Source organism: Lepidothrix coronata, unplaced genomic scaffold, assembly GCF_001604755.1.
Source record: "Lepidothrix coronata isolate B3197 unplaced genomic scaffold, Lepidothrix_coronata-1.0 Scaffold19, whole genome shotgun sequence".
Lineage (NCBI taxonomy): Eukaryota > Metazoa > Chordata > Aves > Passeriformes > Pipridae > Lepidothrix > Lepidothrix coronata.
In genome coordinates this window covers 6,638,750-6,644,910 of record NW_016690199.1, presented here as the reverse complement: position 1 = coordinate 6,644,910, position 6,161 = coordinate 6,638,750, and the positions used below count along the sequence as shown (strand labels likewise).

General features: G+C 38.5%; 1 protein-coding gene across 3 annotated transcripts in view; it reads right to left on the bottom strand.

Moving 5' to 3' along the window:
- BEGAIN (brain enriched guanylate kinase associated) overlaps positions 1-6,161 on the bottom strand; it is a 161,668-nt gene that overhangs the window by 48,392 nt on the left and 107,115 nt on the right. The window lies entirely within an intron of this gene.

Below are 6,161 nucleotides of genomic sequence, written 5' to 3'. Positions count from 1 at the left end.
TTTCTTTCTTTCTTTCTTTCTTTCTTTCTTTCTTTCTTTCTTTCTTTCTTTCTCTCTCTCCCTCTCTTTCTTTCTCCCTTTCTCTTCTTTCTCTCTTTCCCTCTCTCCTTCTCTCTCTCTAGGAAGTCCTTTGATATTTGTTGTAGACCATGGATTTGGGTAGAGAAGACCTAGAAGTTATTCAGAAATTTGTTTTCCATATTCACGGATGACACCAGTTTTCATGAAAGAGTTTGAGATGTGAAATGCCTGCTATAGAAAACCTTTTCAGCCTTATTCTTGTTCTTGCTTTCCTTTTCATTGTGGTGAATTGGCAGACAATCACAAAGAACCAAGGCACTTACAAGGAAGGCACAGGTCAAAGATACCCACATCCCACACAGATTTCTGGGTTTTTTGCAGCCATTTTGAAAACAGCTTTTTCTATTCCCATCTGGTCAAGATGGTATCCCCTGGGGTTGTCCTGAGAGACAGAGATCAAATCATGGAGATCAAGATGAAGAAAATGATTGAAAATGTCAGGTATAACAAATGTGTATCAGTGGCCTAAAGGTAAGACACATGTTAAGAAAGAAAGAGTTCTGTCATCATGCAAGAGAGACAATTTTGGAAGTGAGAAGTGTCCCTTGTCACTTTACAGCTTCCTTAGGTTGCTCATACTTGTGAAAGATGTCCTACTAAGAGGAAGAGACAGAGCAGAAGAACTGTCCCATGACTTCAGAAAAAAATGGAAACTAGTTTCCAGAAAAGTCTCTCATGATGTCACATTCATGTAGAGCAATTAGGAAGTGGCTGGTCTGTCTTATGTGTCTCTTGGGAAGAGGATTAGCCTACCAACCGTGTAACAATGAGATAACAAAGGGACATGAATCTCTGTTGAGAGAGAGTGAAAGGACTGAGAATGTCTGAAAGCCTGTGTGCTCGTGCTCATGTCCCCAGTTATCCAGGAGATTTCATTTATTTGTCTGCAAAACTAATGAAACTACTCAGTCTGAGCCTATGTAGTTCCTACAAGTAGTAATGTGTGTAGGTCCTATTGCCTATTTGGCAATATTTTTTAACCTGGAAAATGAGTGTGAGAAGAGTTAGTGAGAGATGGAGATCTTTAGCACAAAATGCCTGTAAGCATAAAGCGTGTAACCTGAAATCCTCCTAGAAATACATTTTTTCAACCGCTATTTTTATAAATTACTTGTTTCTGTGGCATTTACGGTCATTTCCTTCCTTAGAAATGTTGTTTCACAGTTGTTTGGTCCACAAAGCACAGACCTTCTCTGGCTTCTGCCTTAACTAACCAACCAATATAAATTTCTCTTGAAATTCACAGCTGTCTTCACTGAATGTGAGTAAATGAGCCTGTCAGGTTGAGCTGACTAAACTTTTCTTGTCTTTGGGATGCAAATCCTTTTAAGTATATTTAGGTCATATCTATTTGGTTTTCATGGGACATGGGGGAGGGGGAGAAAATTCTTCTTCATGAAGGAAAGAAAATGAAAAAGATGTGCTTTAAATCACTGTTCAAAGTCACTGTCAAAGTCATCATGCTCCATGCAAGAACCTGGAGACACTGGGCTTCTCTTTCCCTTATGTTTGTGTGAGAAACAGGATTTCTCTCCATTGTTTTAATCTTTCACTTATGTTTTAAACCATATTGGGGGTGTGACTGGTAGCTGTCATAGGAGACTCAGGTGCAATTTAGTGGCTGGTTCAAATTCCATAGCTATACTGCTGGTAGTTAGATGTTTTTAATGCCTGACCAAAATTGTTCATCAAATTCCTCACCACTTTCCATATTCTTTACCTTTCTGTCCTGGATACCCAGCAATCTACTTCTTTTAAAATAACATTCCCCTGACACAAAGTCTCAGAGCACCACTCAAAATTGCCTAGCTCATATTTAATTCATGTTTGGATTTCCCCAACTGGAGATGCATAAGTATATATTATGACCAGCAGACTGGAAAACCCCAGATATTCAAGAGCTGGATAAATAACTCTTAATAACATGGAGCATAAAGTACTTGCAGTACCTCTTAGTCCTCCTCCAGCTCATAGGCAGAGGCAGAAACAGGATAAAAATCAGTGCTGTGGTCAGATAGTGCAGCATTTCAGATATGATCATCCTTAACACAAATCCCTCTTTACTACTGGTTTATATAATAATTTTTTCCAACTTTATGTCAGAGTCACATGCCCAGTCTGCCTTAATGTATATGAAAAATCAGACAAAAACATGTAATATTGTAACAATTCTATGATAAAATTTTGCTGTAAATTTTGTAAATTTTTATTGTAAAAATATAAGAGTTTTCATCTTGACAGATGATAAAATGTATAATTCACTGTGTGCAGAGGGCTGGTCTGGCTTTGCAGAGGTGGGAGCCAAAGCTTAATACCATCCAGCAGTCTGTCTGTCAAGCTTTCCAGTTACAAAAGACATATTTTACGGTGTTTCTGGAGAATAAGGCCTTCTGAACTTTTTGCAGCTGGATTCTGAGGTCATGTTTTCAAGAACATTCAAAATGCAGATGGGGGAGGAGACATGGGTGCAATTTTCATTAGCAGTTGAGTTTATTAAGCAGCTATTATTAGGTACCAGTTCTTCCCAAATGTAGATACCATTAAAAGTCTGGCTTATGACATTAAAGGTAAAATTACACAACTGACTGCCTTGAAAGTTCAGAACATTTTTAAAATACATTGCTTAATTCCACTGAAGATCATAAATGGAACTGGATTGAGATCATATAAAGGATTTCTTAACATGTGGTGGGGATGACTTGCATAATCTACTTTTATATGACTTATAATCAAACTGCTGTTTGTGAGCAGTAAGACCACAGCAGAGCACGCTCTGAAAAATCAAACGTGTAAAGAAAATGAAGATTGCTGATGACAACTGGAACTAAATATTATAAAAAGTTCTTAATTTGAACAATCCTGTAATGGAGTCACAGTGAGAGGACTCTGCTTAGTCTTTTCCCACGTAATAATGGAGAAAAGAGTTATAAAGATTAATTATTTATGAAGACAGCCTGTATATTCCACTGCTTAACCAGTGCTTACAACACCAAAGAAATCTTCTCCAGCTGAAGACTCTGACTGTGGTAAGAACAGTAGTTTTATGAGGAGTGACAGAAGAATTTTATTTCTGTGCCACATTTGCCTCTACTGTTCCATGGGTTTATCCTTGCCCAGTTTAATGCAACAAGCTCTTTCCCAATTTCAGGATTGTAGTTTTTTAGCTCTTAGCCAAGTCAGACACTGTGGTTTATATTTTATATTTATACTTCAAGTTCTGGTGTGACAAAGGTTTCAGTTGGATACCATTTGCTGTGATTTGCTTTCAAATAATTTTAAATATTTTATAGGTTAGCACCCAAAAGGAAGCAGAGCCTTGAAGAAAAATAACTGCTCCATCAGCTCCTTTTCTGTGACTGCAGATGAATTAATGATCATTCTTTTACATCCCTTAGACTAATAGCAGGCATGAAAGGCTTCAATATTCAGGATACCCGCAAATATTAGAAGAGGTGGAGTCCTAGATAAGTTGTGATGGGCTGGGGCCAGTCACTGGGAGAGGGGGAGTTGTGGGTCACTTTTTAATGCAGGGAGTAACTGTCTCCTGGGAGCATCCCAGGTTATCTGCAGACAAGAGGAGCAAGGGACCACTGCCTGGGGGTCTTCTTTACTTGTTGCATTTGAACACATTAAATAGTGAAAACTTGTGTAAGAGCGTGTGTGTGTACATATATATGTGTGTATACAAAGGGAAGGGGAGAGGGGGGAGAGGGAGAAAATAAACACGTGGTTTATATATTTGGACTTGTGTAAAAGTAGAGAAATCAAAGGTGTTTGATTTTAGATTGGCGAATTAGACAAAAGAAAGAAAAAACATATACACACAGCTGTTCCTCTAATGAGGAGAGGGAGAGAGAGGTTTCCAAGAGCCTGGTCCACCATAAGCTGTTGATTAACCAAACCAGCCGTTATTTAATTCAACTTTCTCTGAAGTATTGAGGGTTTTTGGAATGCCCTAAAAATCAAAATGTTTGGCTTATCTAAATCAGATACAGTATTTTTTTCTTCATCTCTTTCTTTTTGATGGAGTTTCCATTTGATGCTTGTTTAGTTTTGTTTTGTGTCTTCAATTTCAATGTTTCAGAAAGCAAAGCAGTCTGGAGTTAAGTGGTGTACAGAGCCTGGTTGATCTTCTTCAATCCTCTAAAGCTATCTTCAATGACTGTCTTATTAGTGGGATAAAGAAAGGTACAGTGCTCCACGGGACCAGTGTTTGTTCCTTCTGTGCTGTGCTCTGAAATAATTTCTCAAGGATCTAAGTGGATGCTGAAACAGCAGTTTAAAAATTCTTTGCTTTGATCTGAAATACCTGATAAAAACACATGGATTTTCTGGAGTTCTTCTTTCTGTGTTTCTATTATTTTTATTTCATTTACCAGCCTGAGTGACTCTACTTTATTAATGTCTTGTAGCGCATAGGTGATAAATGTTAGGCTACAGATGACGACAAAACCCCAAAGTGATTTGTCTAAAAGGAAAAAGTAGCAAGGGAAGAGTGGAGAAAAAAAGCAATAACCCGAGATCAAACGTTATTTATGCTTTTACAGTGTTTATACATATATGTATGGACAAATGTCAGCTACAACCCAGCTGTAACTTTGCCCTGTTGTTACCCACTTGCAAAAGCATCAGTCCCCTATTCATTGTTAGCTATTTAAATGGGCTTCTGAGATAAGAACAATGACATTTTCAAATGTTTGTTTCCCCTTTCTTATTAAAGACTGATGTCTGTCCTGTACGTTGCTATAGTCCCTATTTACTCAAAACCCACAATAATCTGTTCCCTCTAATCCGAGCTGCCCATCCATGCAAATGTTACATGAGACTTATCTAAAAGATGGGATTATCCTAGCATCCTTATCTCTGTGCATAGATCTGTGAACACACTTCACAATCGTGTATTGTGTGTGCACTGTGCTTGCCTGGGCCATGACAGGTCTGGGGCTGCAAAGAAGGGGAACTGGGAGTGACTGATTGTACTGAGCCAGGAGAGGAGACAGCAGACCAGGATGCACTCATAGCCTGAATCATAGAATCATAGAATCAGCCGGGCTGGAAAGGACCTCTGAGATCATCAAGTCCAACCCTTGATCCAACACCGCCGTGGTTACCAGACCATGGCACTAAGTGCCACATCCAGTCTCGTCTTAAAAACCCCCAGAGACGGAGAACCCACCACTTCCCTGGACAGCCCATTCTAATGCCTGATTACCCTCTCTGTAAAGAATTTCTTCTTAATATCCAACCTAAACCTCCCGTGGCAGAGCTTAAGACCATGTCCTCTTGTCCTACTGATAGTTGCCTGGGAGAAGAGACCAACCCCCACCTGGCTACAACCTCCTTTCTGAGGATCGTTGGAAGTTCAAAACTGTTATTCTTTCCTCTTTAAACATTATCCTTACATTCCTCTGTAATTTTACTCCTACTAGTGATGTCCCAGCAGCATTAGCAATGAGCCAGGGCACCAAGGGCCTTGCCATTTCTTTTTAACATCTTCAAGCTATTTTGAGTCAGCGGTGCTGTGTCTGGCAAAGTGGAGCCCATAAATGGTGCAGTGTTTTCCTTGCTGGGCTTCAATTGGCCTGTGACAGTGACATTGACATTGCAGTTGCAGACACATGCAGATTGGAAATTAATATACTGAGATTGATAGTTATGACAGCATTTAAAAGTCAGACCATCCAAGCTCTATTAAGTCACTTAATAAAAGCTGAGTAAAAAGTATCTAAGAAGCATGAGAAAACCTTGGATTACCTTATTTAAATTTGATACTTAATGAAAATATAAATATTTAAAACCCATGAAGTTATTAGCTAAATTAACCAGAATTATTTTAAAGGTACAATTTACTCAGCCAGATCATCAGTCAAGGCAATCTTCATTTAAATTGTTGGAGCTATGTCATCATAGACAGCTTGAGCTCTACATCATAATACTGATAAAGTCATATATCTATTTTTAAGTATAATTACATTTAGAGCATGAGGGTTTTTTTTGTGACAGCTACATACATGATTTTCCTATGACTTAAGAACCATAAAACCATAATATATTAAAAGAAACCAGTTATGATAACTTAC